This window comes from Homalodisca vitripennis, chromosome 1 (assembly GCF_021130785.1).
Source record: "Homalodisca vitripennis isolate AUS2020 chromosome 1, UT_GWSS_2.1, whole genome shotgun sequence".
NCBI classification, from domain to species: Eukaryota; Metazoa; Arthropoda; class Insecta; order Hemiptera; family Cicadellidae; genus Homalodisca; species Homalodisca vitripennis.
The window spans coordinates 23,468,403-23,486,615 of NC_060207.1; the positions used below are offsets into that span (position 1 = coordinate 23,468,403).

The 18,213-nt window shown below is 31.3% G+C and overlaps 1 protein-coding gene and 1 non-coding gene across 2 annotated transcripts in view; both read right to left on the minus strand.

Moving 5' to 3' along the window:
- LOC124358223 (carboxyl-terminal PDZ ligand of neuronal nitric oxide synthase protein) overlaps window positions 1-18,213 on the minus strand; it is a 599,817-nt gene that overhangs the window by 249,590 nt on the left and 332,014 nt on the right. The window lies entirely within an intron of this gene.
- Trnaa-agc lies at window positions 16,825-16,897 on the minus strand. The gene has a single exon. It is a non-coding gene; the product is annotated as a tRNA-Ala (tRNA).

The window sequence follows — 18,213 nt, forward strand, 5'->3', positions numbered from 1 at the left end:
TTCCAAACTGCACAAGGCGTAGTATATCCTCTGCAAGGGACATTACTATACCCTCAGACCTGTGTGGAGAAATAAACTCTAGCTTCCACCAAAAGTAATGGTCACCAGAAAAATCCCCATCTTCACACTTGATACCATCTCCTAGCAATAGATATAAAGGTTTAGGATTACAAACTGGGGTGTCAAGGAGTGACGTTGAGTTGAAATATTTCGTTAGTTCCAATATTCTTAAGCTGTGTATAATAATTAACGTTTTCCTTCATCCGAATTAAGCGAAAACATAAATCAAAGTATGAGAACAAAAATTTGATTGGAAACAAAAACGTAATTGAAGTAACATACCTAAGTTTATCTCATTAAAATGATTATGCTATGTTTAATGAATAGAAAAAATCTATTGAGAGTATAATTATTTTTTAATTCTCTCTTCAAAACAACTTTCTTGATAAAGAAAGAAGATGTTCCAGTATGAATGCATTATACATAGCACATTACGTAACTTATAATTTAATGTAATTATTAATTAGTTTATAAGCTAAACTTAATAATTAATAATTTTTGTCTGAGGTAAACATTTACGGAATTGTACATGATATATTTAGTATTAAAATAAATAAATACTAATAACTAAAACAACATATATTAGGTTCTTGACTTCATAAATACCAACACGCTGGTACACATTATTCATAAAAGTTAATTGAACCTATTACAACAAACTTAAAATTAATGCAGAATTATGGCCAAGGCAAAATAAACTTAATATAAAACCTGACAATAAAACTGAGTAATAGCAAACACTTGAAAGGAATCTTGAGGGGCTTCTTTCTCATAGCTTCCAATATAATACTTCGCTGAGTGTTTGCTTTCAATCTACAGTTGAAGGAGAGGAAATTAAGGGCTGGGTTGGTTTAAAAATACTACTGCGTAGGATAAAAAGGTTGTATCCATTACGAGATTTTCAATATTTTATTGTTTATTGGAATTCTTTCCTGAATAATCTATTTTTTATATATGCGTGTTTTTAAATGTTGTAATAATATGTTAAATTATTGTTTAAATGTTGCAAAAACGGAACAAAACATAAATAGGCAATAGTATTTTAATAAACGTAAATCAAGAGGGTGAGAGATTTCTATAACCTTAAGAGCCAGCTGTAGTGAAACAACCTTGACCTTCTCCTCATAAGAAAAATATTAAACCTCATGCATGTTTACCCCTTAATTTTGCTTATATGATTATAGAACACGTATTACTTTAAAGATCTCATTAATACACATAAAAATATCTTTATTTTATATTTTTTAATGTTTAAAATGATGAAGTACAAAGTTTGAGATAATTTTATATACATGACCAATAAACATAACAAACAAACTTAGTGTTAGGATGCATGGTAGTTACATTTTCAAAATGAGAAATATTCATAATTCTAAGACTAAAAATAAGGTCGTTAGTGTGTGCTAAAAGATAATATGGCCACCGTTCCATCAGGTTCTTAATTTTGAAATTGAGAACGTGTAAAGTGGATGAAAGATGAAGGAGACGAGAGCGCAATGACTGATTTACTCGAGAAATAGACATGATTCTCAAAGTTTTGCACACTAGAGCTAGACATAGAGGACTTAGTTTAACAGTGAAACGGCCATAAATATTACGCTGCCACATAGTTAGCAGGTTTATAGTGGAACACACCTGACCACGATCATAAACCTGTGTTAGCTGATTGTTACTATCGAACACAAGTGGGTGGTTAAATTAGAAAATTGATTTCCTTCTCCGTACGATACTGAACTCAGTAATTATTAACAGCTGTTTTATTACCGGTGCTGTGGTTATTAGTCCCTTGTCGTAGCCTGTTAAAACTTAATATTTCTTATTACGGTTGGTATAAATGAAGCCAAGCGTATTTTATATTCAAAATTTAATTATTCATTTCAGTTAGTAGCTACATTTTTCAACTTGAACTAGTATTCCATAAATAATTTGCTAAGAAACATTTTATTTTCTGGCCATGTAAATTTCTACACTATGCACTTCAAATTTCTTATCTTTTTATTGTCTGTTAGAAATTCCAAGATGTGTTGCCATAGATGATAACGATCCGTTTGAAGAAGGGTCAGTAAGATTGGTGAAGTTGCAAAATGATCTTTCCTCAGGTTTTAAACAAATCTTTACTTCCAACCTGTACATCATAATTATAAAGTGTTTGTTTAAAGTGCTCATTCCTATCTTGGTTGAATTTGGTTGCACTTGTTTGTACCATTGGCCTTTGTTAGAAGTTGATTAATAACTGTGAGCTTTAGCAAGCAGTTTCTTTGTCACTTCTCTATACAAATTTATTTTTTGTAGTAATTATTTGCTTGCTTAGAAATTTTACCAGCAACTTTGATACCTGTGTTTGGGTACCCATTGTAACGCCGTGGACGTTTTACTGGTAATTAAGTTATGAAATATTGAAACGGGAAGCCACATTCTTCACTTTTTCCTTGCCACGCTGCATATATTGTCTGCAGACCTACTCCAGAATAAGTGAGTAGTAATGAATAGGAAAAATGAAAACTGCTGAAATACTTAAACCTTCTACTAATGAAGTTGTTTCATCGTTTTGTTTCACTTTTTATAATATATACTTCCAAAAATGTCAAAAGTATAAATTTTAATTTTAAGGCATCGTGGAGAAAGAATATTATGTGAGGGTTATTTATATATGTGTGTGTGTGTGTGTGTGTGTTTTTTTTTATCTACAAAAGGCACGTGTAAAGCCACAAGTAAAATAAAACAATCAAAACACAAAAAGAGCTCTTGGAACATATTTGAAATTATTATTATATTCCCCAACCTCAATTGTGTCAACTACAAACAATCATAAAACTTATTGTAGATACACGTTTTAAAATATGAGTAAAACAATTTAACGTATTTTTCAAATGCTTTGGAATAAATAAAACTAATTACTTTCTTGGTAAACGTTACAAAACGTTTATGTTAAAGTTCCCCAAAAATGAATTTCTCTTTTATAAATACACTCAGTTTGAATCCTAACTATTTTCAGAGAACTTTGCAAGTAAACACGAGAGAGGCGGAGGGTACAAAGACTTGAGCCTGTGTTAATACTGTAGATGACTAGCGGTAATAACTTACGCAGCAATTTTAGTTACGTTGTTAGGGAAGCTGAGAAGCGGCTGATCTGACGTGAGGGCAGCACTGCTGAGTCGGCAGGCCAACATTAAACTCTAGACTGACCGTGCTGACGGCAGCAGAATGTCTAACACCGCATTCAGACGAGTATCCGTGACGCATTATTAAATTGTCCGTCTACGACAGTTTTGTTACCATTGATAATGTTGTTGTAACATTATCTCAAACTGAGTGCTAAGTTGTATTCTACACACGAGATAGAACTACGAAGTTGTAACTGGCTCTAAAAATGAGTGTTAATTAATTGAACTCAACACCCGAGCTAAAACTACGATGTTATAACTGGTTCTCAAATTAAGTGTAATTTGTACTCAACACACGAGCTAGAAGTACGATGTTGTAACTGGCTCTCAAACTGAGTGCTACTCCTTTAGACTGTGACTTAATTATATTAATTATATAAGTACATTCAGTATTTACTGAATGTTTTATGCACACACTTATACACAGTGTGTTTTACTATCTTAACTGCGATAAACACTGAAAAATTACATTATAATTAGATAAAATCAAATTTTAAACCAACGTTGCATTAAAAACAGGCATTATAACACCATAATACGTTATTTATAATACGTTAACGTGTATTTCAAAACTGCTATCTAATTGCATAAATTTGAAATCTTTATGTAATTTGTATTTATCGCTATATTGACAAACTTCCAACCCGAGGAATACGACGAAGTAGCCTATAACCATTTCAGTATCTAAATTGACAAATCAAATAATACAGGGTTATACCCTCATAAACTTGCGACCATATCTTTAAATGTCTGTGTTGTCCCACATCCAGGACATGTGCAACATTAGTTGGAAACATTATATAGTAGTTCAAGTTAAATTGCTTAACGATTTTCAACATCAAAATTATTAAAAACATTTAAATATAAACTTTATAAAGCAGTAGTAAAACTATTAATTATATTCGTTTCCTAACTTTAAGCACACAAATTTCAAACAAAAACATAAGTATGATTTATAAAAAACGTTCAAAAAATTTTGCGAAACAGTAGTATCATGTTGAACTCCTTTTTCCTAGATTCTACTTGCAGATGACAAAACAATTTTATAACTCAGATTACAATAGCATTAATTAAATATTAGCTAATAGAATCATAGTTGTAAGGATAGATCACAGACACACTTTTATTTATTGGATATGTATTGTTAAAACTAATTTATAATTTTCTTAATTGACTATTATCTAACAGAACCATAATAGTGAGAATATATCACAGACACACTCTTGTTTATTGGATATTTATTTTGTAAAGTGAAGTAAAAATACTGTTTTGAAATAATAAAGTATGTTGTTAAAATAAAAATAACTTTGTTAATCATCGATAACGTTGCCTAACTTACACGTTTCTACAACCTACGAATCTATTATCACAAAGCCTTATTTTAATATTAAGATTTAAGTTTTGGTTGTGGTATTTAATACCTTAGAAATATTGAGTACAGGAGTTAAGAGAGTTAAGGTTTTAATAAATAGGGAAAATTGATTGTTCGTCTTGAAGAAAATTACTAACCGAATATGACCTGATTTTAAATGCACACTGTCAACTTTGCAAAAATGTTATTGAAGATGAAATAAAATAAAAAGCAACTTATAAATAAGCGTTGGACAAGAGATTAAGAATATGTCCACAATACACCGACACGAAGGCGGGAATGAAAGTATGTAAGAAACAACAAGAATTATACGATTGGATCGCTGGTACTAATTACTGTAATAAATTCATCTTACTCCGAAACACGGGATTGGTGTAAGGACGCCTGGCACTGCAGCCCCTGCAGCTTTGCTGGTCGTCTAAGTTCAATAAACAATGATCACGTGACAGCCTCGGTGAAGTCTGATGGTGATCATCCTAACATTGTGAGATCGCGTTTTAACTGGGATATTGTGAACATCTACCAGCATGTTGTGACCAAGTGAGTGTGCCAAAATGTCTTTCTGGTTTAAAATTTCTCAATGACAGCCCTTAAAGAAAATATAGAATAAAAAACACACGATAAGGGTTTTGGAATATTCCAGGAAAATGCTTAGGCATTTAAAGTAGAAATTTCACAAAACTTTGTGATCAGGTTATACAAAATTACAAAATCAACTTATTACGACGTATATGAGTAATGATTCCTATGAATGGATATTTATTTCATTATTGACTACTCAAGAAAATCTTATTTTTAATTATATATTCATAATGTAAAATTGTATCCTATACAAAATAAAGACTTTTACATATATGTTAAGTTAAAATAGGAATATAGAATGAAAGGTGGAAATGTACTAGAATTTTAAATCTAGATACAATTTCAGTACAATTTTCGTCTTTATTTCATTGAAAGTTAATAAATAGCGACGGATAAATTGAGATAAAAGCTTTGGTGGAAATCGGTTTTCCTCCATTTACCTTAAAATGTATCAAGCAAGTAATCATAATGAAGGCTCATAATAAATTCGTACAAGTATAAATAATTATCTATCACAATATTTATGTAATTCTGTGATTAAACAGGAAAATGGATGCATTACTAAAATAATATTTTTCTAATTGTCAGATTATTAAAAAAAAAAACACACAATTAAACTATGATTTAGATTTAGATTTTGATAAAGTAAGTGAAAAAATGTTATAGTTGTTGGTATATTAAAAAAAAGGAAATAACCATAAAGATTTTGCAAACATATGATACATAGATAAGTCTTTAAATATTCGAAATAAATTCCTAATTTGGCCTTTCACTAAACACCATCTTGAGACTGTCTACTCTACGATCAAAAGGTTTAGATATCCGAGTTTGGAAGTTGACACAAACTAACCACCAAAGCTGCAATTATGGGAGTTACAATACAATTTAGATGGTTCATATCCGCGTTTAGACATGTAAAGCGAATTATTTACAAACAATAACTTTTAGTTTGTATGTTTATAAAACTGATGGGCTGTCCATTCGTTGACGCTTGAATCCGCCAAACACCAGGATTACCTACTCCATAAACATTACCCAATTTTTATTGGGTAATGTTTATGGAGTTAATTGATTCTTAGTCCAAATCAAGGATAAAATCTGTGGAGTCCCTTGATGATTAAACCTTTAGTTTTAAAATGCCTGGTACCAAAAATTAGAATAATATTGGAAAAGTAGTTTTTACCAACTACTAGTTTTAAGGATAAAATGTTAAGATTTCAATAAACTGTTTTGAAGGCAAGATAAGCCAAATGCCCTTTTACCAAACAAATTTGGTTCTCGGAATTCAATATAGACTAGTTAAACTTGAGACAACAAAATAATTATTTACTAAATACGCTTATTCAAATAAACACTTTCTATAAGATTCATCACTGACGCCATTGAGATGCTAGTGAACATAATAATAATAAAAATACACTCATGTAGTGAATATTTAAATTATATTAAGCAATTAATGGTTCAAAACAACAAACGTACCTCAAACATTATATTTTAACTGTCCAAACGAACAAAATTAATTATGACATTTCTAAAAATATGTAAACTTATAAAACGACAAACACGTATGAAACTTATTAATACATTTAGACATTTTAAGGAAACACTTTATCTTTGCTGAAGACAAGAACACCCTCAAAGTACAGTTACTAATATATGCGTAGTAAAGACTTACGGTCGACTCAGCACCAATTACGTGAATCAATTTACCTGAAACAAAAAGTATATTATTAGGAGAATATTTGGGTCAATTAATTTGTGTCAATCTAAGAGGATTAAATAACTTTAATCCTCCTCCAACCGTGGTCACCACCACAATTTGGATCTGACGGTTGGCAACTTGATTGCTGCTGCTACAAAATCCCCTAAAATTAATCAAAATTTTATTATAGTACATCGAAATAACTTCATTTGAAATTATGTCAAATATTTTAACTTAAAAAACTACATTATATCAATGCTGTACTAAAGACAAAATTACAATTATTAACAATTAATGATAATCGAGATATGGAACAATATTTACTACAAAGAATAAATTAGATATGAAAGAATACATGGCAAAGTTTCAACTAGTATAAATTTTTATATTTAAATATAATCATTATTTGTAATATTTAGTTGCATACCTTGAGTAAATATAATATTAACGTTGGAGGAAAAAGACTACGATTGCTTATTCGTGTTGGCCTATGTTTTTATAAATAGAGAATTCGAGGTTATCTGATTTTTAAACATATTAATGGATATATTAGGTAAATATTACCCTTGTAATAAGATTAAATATTTACTATCTTACTGTACCATAATACTGATTTCATATACTTATTAAACACTGTATTATATAATCCAAATCAATCATTGTTGTCACAACAAACAAAATATATTATTTTACCTGTATTTCAACAATAACCTAAATTACTTTTCCAGTGACATGATGTTTGTGACGTGCGTGACACAAAAGTAATGGTGTTGGAGGTGGAAACAGCTGTTTCCTACTGAAATGGACCAAAATGAGATCCAGAATGACATTTCCAGCCTCCACATTCAAACTTGTTTTGAAAAATGTTTTATTACAAGTAAAAATATGGAACTACAAGTTGTATTGTATAAGTAAAACATCCTTTTCTTTACTACAGCATTACTGACAACCAAAAAATAAAATACTCGTATTTTATATTTATTATTTTATAAAGAATGATAGGCAAGTATACATAGTAACTATGTAATATGATCAGCGAGCTATATAGAGAAGTTGGAGAATATTTTCATAGTAATACACAAAAATCGTGAAAGTATCAGTTTAAAGAAACTTTAATAAAACGAATAGTAGTGCAAAAAGTATTTGATAGCAGATCATCAATTACAAAATGTACAAATTTCATTAAAACCCAATTCGTTCACATTTTTAGACCAATATAATATTTTCTAATTATACTGAACTATAATTGTTTTTCTAAACTATAAACTTATTTCTTAAAACTTATCTAATGTTTCATAAAATATATCATTGGTCGTAATAAAAAGATTATTATCAAAGTAAGATCATAATCGACACGTATGAAAAATTATGTACCTTACATATATAAATAACTTATGTAAACCAATGTATTGTGTTATATTTTGTAGATTATTTTTTATTTAATCTCTTAATGTTAAAATTCGTATTATACATAAACACAGTACAAAAACCTAGATTAAGTTTATGAACTTTGATGTATTTAAAATAATGAAATATTATATATTTTTTCCTATGTTATTTTTTTTATATATATAATTTTATATTCTGAAAAAATTATCTGTAAAATAAAAAGGGCAAACATTAAATTTCCAACCGGTTCAAACCGTGTATAAAAGAAAAATTTCTTTAAAAATAATAAAAAACTATGTTTGTTGTATAGTTATATAATGGATGAACCCATCAGTGGCGAAACTACGGCGTGGCTTTGGGGGGATGAAACTGATTAAATAGCACACCACAACGGGGGGTTCAGAATAAATCTAATTAAAAAAATTAGATAGACATAATTCAAAGTAAAAACTTCACTGGGTGTATAACAACAGTTGGATTAATTTATACTTAAATTCTTTTATTTTATAAGTTTTTTATACTTAAATTCTTTTATTTTATAAGTTTTTTGAGGGGGGAGGGGAGTTCTCCCTCACATTCCTTTATACTGAACGCCACTGAACCAAATACACGAATTATGTTTATATAATACCAATGAAGCGACTAACCCAGGAAGCTCTCATGATGCAAAAGGTCGCTACCTCAAAAATGTAATACTTTACCACAGCCTTAAGTGAATTGTAAAAAGCTAATGCTTATACCGCAATGAATGCGAAAATTAAAATGTTTAAACTTAAACTGCTTGTAATAGGCGATGAGTTTTACTTGAAGTTTTGCAGTTACACAATTTTTTAATAATGCACTCAATATCATACCAGGACAATAACTAAATATTTTTGTACCGATATACACCTTTATGAAAACTTACAATGAAAACAACCTTAAGGCACCGGAGTACCTAAATAAGTATATTATTTTTAAGGAATACAAGGATGAAGGATAAATACGATGGATTACTAAGACATTATCACGTTGTCAAATATTAAATGACTACATGACAGTGTGTCATTGATGGAATAATTAATTTCTTCTTTAAACATTAGAGAGATGTTAGTTTCGTTTCTAGTTTGATAATTAACAGTAGCGCTGTTTAAAACAACTGTCAGTATATCAGTGTCGTTAATAGGGTGTGTCATTATTATTATAGTAACGCGGCATTTTAACTGACGGTGATGTTTAACTGTGAGAGAGACGTTCAGTGATAAAACATCACAATGTAAATACGGACATTGTCAACACAGTCACATTGCCTCGGCACTCAAAGGGTCGAGCTACTGTCAACTTCTGAAATACTTTGAAGGAGTAAATTCTGTTGATATTGAATGTTTACTTCTGTTTTAGGGACGGACTGTCGGCGCCAGGTTTTCCTGAACCAATCCTAGAGCGTTTGCGTGTACGTGTGAGAGTGACAGAACGTGTATATTTGTGTGAGTCGGTGCTCGGGTGTTTGTAAACATTTGCTGATCCGTCCTGGAGCTGTCCTTGTGATGTGTCAACCCGTCAGCTGATGGAGTGGTCACGCATACGTGTGAGAGTGAGAGGACGTGTATATTTGTGTGAGCCGGTGCTCGGGTGTTTGTAAACATTTGCTGATCCGTCCTGGAGCTGTCCTTGTGACGTGTCAACCCGTCAGCTGATGGAGTGGTCACGCATACGTGTGAGAGTGAGAGGACGTGTATATTTGTGTGAGCCGGTGCTCGGGTGTTTGTAAACATTTGCTGATCCGTCCTGGAGCTGTCCTTGTGATGTGTCAACCCGTCAGCTGATGGAGTGGTCACGCATACGTGTGAGAGTGAGAGGACATGTATATTTGTGTGAGTCGGTGCTCGGGTGTTTGTAAACATTTGCTGATCCGTCCTGGAGCTGTCCTTGTGATGTGTCAACCCGTCAGCTGATGGAGTGGTCACGCATACGTGTGAGAGTGAGAGGACGTGTATATTTGTGTGAGCCGGTGCTCGGGTGTTTGTAAACATTTGCTGATCCGTCCTGGAGCTGTCCTTGTGACGTGTCAACCCGTCAGCTGATGGAGTGGTCACGCATACGTGTGAGAGTGAGAGGACATGTATATTTGTGTGAGTCGGTGCTCGGGTGTTTGTAAACATTTGCTGATCCGTCCTGGAGCTGTCCTTGTGATGTGTCAACTCGTCAACTGATGGAGTGGTCGCATTGGAAATGCCATCAGCTGGTAACGTTGATTATTTTCGCTGCAAATTTATATGAGAAAAACTGTAATAATAATTGCTGTATTACTATCACAGCAGATGTTTCTTTTATTTAAAATTTAGCATATTCTTTTTATAAATTATATTATTTTTCACTTTTACCATTCAACAAACAGATTTTATAATCAAATGGCGCGTCTTTAATATTTCCTGAGAACCTTGAGTCAACAAGAGGGTACTTAGAAATAAAGAAATATAGAAACTACGTACAACAATCATGGTATTGCTGGTAAGTATAACTGTACTGTTTTCTCTTTTGATATTTAGCAATTATCAATTTTTTCCGCAGCAAATTGTTCCTCATATTTTATTTTCTAGCGAATGCCTCATAAAATATTTATTACATTAAAAACATTTCAATATTTTGGTTTGAACCGAGTTATAGTTCTGTTTTATTTACAACTATAAATTTATATTATGTTATAGTATGAATTCTTGAGTAAATCCTTGAGCACTCTGTTTATATTTTTCATGGCAACAGCTTGTGTCTATAAAGTAGTTTTTCATCAGTATGTTATGTGATTTTTGTTATTTCATTATACAATTAGACTACATAGCACATTTATAATACATGCGGTATATTAACCGTTTGAGATTTGCATAATATGTGAGAATGCCATAAAACCAAAAGTTTATATATATTAATAAAAAAAAATTAAAATGTAATATGATAATTAATATAAGGGAGGAGTACAACACGAAACTGAGGCTGCATACACAATTTCAAGTCTACGGTATATTTAGCGTTACTATGTCACATGTTAAAATTACATATAATTGTACTCAGTTTGTTTGAAAATTTATTCATTCTGCGATATACTAGTTTCTATCATAGTTGCCCATAAGACAAAAGTAAAAATGTTCACTAACGCTCAGCCAAATAAAATACAGAGACATACACCAAAATCGAGCTTGATTTTGCTTATTAAGAAGTGGAGCTTATTGCAAAATTACAAGTCTACGGTTTTTTAAATATCGTGCAGACAGACAGAAACTAAATTTTTCAACTCCTTTGAGTGGTAAGCTTAGCCAACGCTCAGCCAACAATATTAATCTGACAGTTTAAGTCAAAATCTGATTCGTAGTATCGCAACTATAAAATAGCAATAAAACAGACTGCCATTTGTATACTTCGATAGTGACAAATGGATTTAATGGTTTACTGGAACACAACAGGTACACATTCATTTATATTTTACTGTAGAACAAAATAAAACAAAAAGAATAATACAATAAAAAAATTGATGATACAGAACGGTTTAACTAGAAACAATTAAACTAAAGACAATTGAATGTATAACATTTACATTTAGAGTATACTCTATTTTTTTGAGAATACATATTAGATAGAGAGGGAAAAGAAATCACATTCACTCTTTGGACCTACAACGTTAAATTACAACAAAAGGGTTATATATCCGTAAAAGTTACCGGGCCTGGTTTCGTTTGATACCCCACAGGCGTTGTTTGTAAAGGAAACAATTGATTTCAGTCCTACCTTTCAAATCCATTTTAATTTCTGAGGCACTTTGTGAATTATTACTTCTGTGTTTGAAAAGAGAGGTTTATTTCCACAGGGATGAGAAATTAAAAGTTATTCTCGTCTTCATTGTGTATTTTTGCGAAAAAACAGGCAAACGAAAAAAGACGTGAATTTATTACGATTTATAATTAATAAGTTCTGGTTACGGTTTGTTAAATATCGAAAATAGGTTTTACTGTGACCAAAATAGAACAATACTGATAAGTATTTGTGCCATATACAAATCAGCCTGGTAATCCTTGGATATGAAGGCTTTTTCTACTTCTATTTTCACTTTCACTTTGGTTAGCAGAAAGATATTTTTAATTAAATATAACAATTTTGGTATTTCATCCTTTTTCGTTTGTATGCCAAGCAGTTTCACTTTGTGTCTTGACTATACAATTTTGCACTCAGTTTATTTCTAAAAACCAAAGAATTTTTAAAAATCTGATCAAAGTGTATATAAACAATATATATATATATATATATATATATATATATATATATATATATATATATATATATATATATATATATATATATATATATATATATATATATATATATATATATAATATATGTATTTATCAAAGTACAAATATTTCATGGGTCATTCAACTACAAGAGTTGACATTCATTATATGCTATTCAATTTCATCTATCATTCTTTCAATGTTCCATGCACAATCAACTTTTACCAATTGTTATTTTCAGAAGTAAGCGATGAACGATTTACTTGTCAACACTTTCCTGCGGTGTGTTGCTGGATAAAAGAGGTAATCAACATGTCAGTAAGAGAAAAATAAAACCCGCCGACGCCAGTGCTTTCTCCAGTTGTTCGTTCCTGAGGTTGTTATTCAACATCAACAACACACAATTTTGATATTTATGTGGAAACATATTTACTTAGTACTGCTGTTATATCATAAACTCATTCCCCCGGACAAAAATCAAAATAAATTGCCCGATTAAATATAATTTACATAGTTCGATTTTTGCAGTTACATTGTTTTTACAGTGCAAATTGACTGGGATTATTATCAACCTGCGGGTTTTCTTAAATCAATACAACCCTGCTACCAAAAATTGCGTGCAAATTTCAAGTCTATTACTCATTTCATTAGGTTACAAATGTCAAGTCAATAGTTTAGTTCGTTCTCGAGATACCGTGCGGACAGACAGACAAATAGATAGACAGATAGACAAACAGACAGACATGCATAAATAAATAAAATTGCCCACCCTCTCGAATGATAGACTACGCTAAAGCTCAGTAAGTAAGCAAATTGCTATATATTTTTAAGGTTGTTCAAGTAAACAAGTTTGAAACCTTAATTGTTATTTGTTTGACCGATTTGATTGAGTTATTTTGGCCGAAAGCCAAGTGTGACTAAAAAAAGGTAAACATCCAATTTTACAGGTTTACTGTTGCAACTGAATGAGTAGGACTGAAAGAAGTTTGTTACCAACAATAAGTAAATTCACCAGCCCTATCCGAGTATATTTCTTTGTTAACGTTAAATTAACGTCGTAACACTCGGTTACAGTTTAATATGGATGAGAAAAAGCGAGTGTGGAGAAGGCAAGATGGTTCAGCACACGAACCAATAATATCTTAGAGTCGCATCTTACAACAACATGGAAAACTACTCCGCCGAAAGTGTGGTGCCAGCAAATAAATGCCTTTCTCCCTCTTTCATGTTCGGGTTTTGAATGATTCAAAGGAACATACTTCATGCTATCACATCTGGTCCTGCGTTACGTACATGACAGATATTTCTCAACTTTTTAAGCACGATTTGTGTATACTAGTGTTGATAGTTGTCGAAATAAAATATATATATATATATATATATATATATATATATCCCCACAAAATAGAGATAAAGGAACAGTTTATATTTGACCACAGGGATTTCATATACATTAAACTTGAAGTATTACTTACTATTACAGAAGCAAATAGATAAGTAATACGCTTGCTTTGGTACTGCTAAATTTGTGTAAATCTAAAAATAATTTTAGTTTTAAATTAGATTAAGCACGTATATCTATCTATATGATGTGTGTATATAACAGATATATTGGATTTCTTTTGTTTTTTACTTTTACATTGTCAAAAACTAATAATGCGACAAATCACTCATATTTTCGAAATGATCTCACATTAAAAATGATTGATTTTGAAGATATACAGTAATCACAGTTATTTTTTACAGCCTGTTTAGGAATAATTGAGGACAGAAAAAAGGCCTTTGTTACTAACAAAACTAATTTATATGGTTGAAACAGGAATGGACAAACACTTTGAGTAATAACTACTGATATTGCAGGGTTTGTAAATATGTCCATAGATATAACTGTTACACCACCTGTTTAAAACCCAATAAACTATTTTATAGTAAAATATCATGTTCCTTTTATTCTGTAATTAAATTAACTAAATTATGCAATTGATGGACAAAACCAAAGTAAAATGATATCTCCTGCATTTATGCAGATACATAATTCTATTCATAATGTACAAAAGAAAGTTCTCAATCAGGACTAAATCGTGTTGATTAAATATTTTCATCCCATTCCAACTAAAATTCTATTTTCTGTAAATCTCCGTACGAAACCTTAAGTTTCTACCTTTGGTAAGGATCGACATGGTTGGCGCCAATTATTTTACAAAAACAAACCAATTCAATACACAAAACAAAATTTTAATATCAAGCTTACGATACTCATAGATTGCGGACAAATATTTTGACCCTATTAAAAACAATACTCATTTTTAAGGATAAAACGTATCTTGCAACATGTATAATTCCTACTGAAAAAGAGGATAAATACAAAATAAATTATTTTACTTTTAATTTGTAAGGACACCAAGCTAAGTGTTTTAGTTTTAATTTGTCTCAATATAAATATTATAAAAAATAATGTTCATAAAACAAATTGTCAATGTGTAGTGAATATGCACTTAATAACTTGAAACAGTTGATAGGTAAGCCTATTAATTTTTTTTTAAACATATAATTACTTTTTTAACACAATAGTAACTTGGTGTCGGCTGTAAGCACGCAAGTCACCATCCCGGACCCACCAGACAGACATTTGTAGACTTTCCATAGATGTTCAAAAAAAGTACAGTATATATTATGTGGAATGGCGATAAAGCCAATGTATTCTCTGTCTGAATATAAAGTTACTGTATTTCCGGCCCCACAGTATTCTGTCTCTATGTTACCAATGCTGCTATGAAATTGATGAGAGGAAGTTGCTGATAAAACTGGTCTATTTCCAATTCTAAAATGAGCTGGCGAGACATTGATTTATTGGCAAAGTTAGTGTATTCCTATTATTAGATCGAGATAAATGGGGCCTCTGCAATAAACATGATTTAGTTGGTTGTTATAGAAACGCAAAATCTTTCTAGGAATATTGACTGTGTGGCGTTCACAACGAACTGAAGAAAGCCCACGTCAGCTTGTGTGGTGCCATTTTTATATATTTATATTTGGGAGTAAGGCGACCAACAAAATCCAAACATTTATACCACTAATAGCACAATTTGGATCACTTTTGGTAAACGTCAGCTTAATATATCGAGCGTGTTTTAAGCCTATCGTGTTTTTAAAGTAATCTCTGTACTGGCGACCTATCCATATACATTGTATACGATTTTGACGCGAATGTTCAAGTAAATGATACCTTTGTAGAACTAGTCCGTAAAAGAAACTATAATCTTTCAAATTTGGGATTAAAAAAAAGTTTCATGTTTCTTTTTCCCCGTATTAATAAGATAACGGCCGAATTGATTTCGGTACAAATTAGAGTTTCCAAGAAGATTTGTCGTTACACAAGGAAGACATCAACAGAATTTGAAAACTAACTCCACTTTTCATTTAATTAATTAAGTAATTAATAAAAAACGTACGCCATAATAATTGCAAATACATTTTCCTCTTTTGACTGTTATTCAATTATTAATATTATTTGTTTCTTTCTCTGTTTGAATAAATTTAAAAATGTTTAATTGTAGGTCAGAAATTCCTGTTTTATTATATCGGTTTGAGAAAATATACAAAAATACAAATGATTGTTAAGTTTCTATTTATATTTGTTTAGAAGAAAATTAAAACCATCTTTAAATGCCGATACAAATTGTTAAAAAAATGTTCAATGTTAAATTGATTATCTGTTTAGTAAAATATTACCATGCCACATGGGTATTGGAAGGAAGCATTAGAATCTTCAAAAACATCCGTTTATTTATCTATAGGTAATTTATTTATAGATAGGTATCAATTAAAAAACGCAAGCGTCTACTGTAACGTGTTACTAAAGTCAGTCATTAGCAGAATCAAGGAGACCGCCGACTGCGAGTACATCTTATTACTGAACTGTACGAAATGGAAGACATGAGCGTGAACCTTAGTTCTAATATGTGTCTCGTATTGCCCGTTAGAATCACTCAGCATGCAACTTCCATCCTTTGAAAACAGGTTCAAGTAAATGTCAACATTTTATTCTTCGTAATATAGTTCGTAATTTTAGGCTTAGTTTCTTAAAATGTGGTAAAATTATTACATTGAAATTCATTGCATTCTTTGAACACACAAAACGATCACTAGAAGCTCTAATGTTATTGATCTAATGTTTATTAAAATTATATTAAAGCATTGATATCTTGTTCGTTTTAAAGGTTTTGAGGCCATTGTAGGTGTTATTTCCTTTGTCTGTTTGACAAAAATAAATAGTTTATATATAAAAACATTACCTGGAGGCGCCGGGTATCGATCCCGGTACCTCTCACATGCTAAGCGAGCGCTCTACCATCTGAGCTACGCCCCCAGTTGAGATTAAACAGAGTATTCGACAATATTCTACCTGACTGACAACGGCCACGCCCTGAGGTCTGGCAGAACTGGTCGGTCGGTCATTTGATTTCTCCAGCTCTGATTAAACTTCACCTGAATTAAACTCGACCTGACTTGTTTGATTATATTGTCACTTATAATTTGATGAGCCTGAAATATTAATTACAAATAATAGCAACAAAGACTATTCATTCAAAGGATTGTAGGACTGTAGGTCCACGCCTAGTTTGACGAGGGTGACTGACGTCACTTTTCTGCAGGGTGGGACAGTTAGTTCACGCCGACACCCGTGGACTAACTGTCCTACTTTTCAAAACTGACCTGGCAGTGCATTAGTTTTTCTACCGGCACTTATTCTTTATTACTGGTCAGTGATGCTTCTACTACATTCGCACAGCGTACTGCTAAAGCAGTAAATATTAAACAACAGTTTTACTCAAGCTAACACATTTGAAGTGGATTACTAATTGGATTATATCTAAACGATTCCATATAGCATTATATTACTATCTGATTAATTTGGCATTGTCCTAATGAATCATAAACATCTACAGTAAGTTTGTATTAGTTATTCCTTACCTTGGACCACCGTTAAGATAATACTGTATATGCCAATAGAAACGTCACTCGTAGTAGTACACGTTAATTGAAATGCATGGTTTATTGTTTTATTCACATTGTTAATAGTCAAAATAACCATTTAGTTCATATCATTTTTAAAGTTGTACCAAATTAAGTTAAATAGATACATATACGAAGACAAAATATTTTATTACCTTAAATAGTGGCTCTTGACATATAATCCAAACAGTTAAACGAAACATCTGCCTACAGAGACATACTAACTTACATAATAGCGACGGTATGCCGATAACGATAGGTTGTAAATATCACTCAAACAGGAATTCGGTGAAGAACGGCTAAAGAATTTATCTTAGTTTCATTCAAAATTCCAATTGCTATCCATCGCTATATCCCTCTGCGACAAAGTTTAACGTTAGTGCAAATAGTGATCCCGGAACAAACAGGAGATATGTTAAATTACTAGCAGTTATAAGTGACTTCGAACGTATCAAATTCTTAAACCCTATTAGTTTTATTCCCCTTTAAAATTAACCGTTAACCGTTACACGTTTTAAAATTTAAAGTTTAGTTCATAAAAAAACACAAATGCTGTAAGGGTTTTGGAAAGATACACGATTACAATGCATGTTAAAAATAGTAGTTCCCCGTGGTTTTGCATGCAATTTCGTTGGCTTCCTTTTATATAAATACTTCTGATTCGAGTGA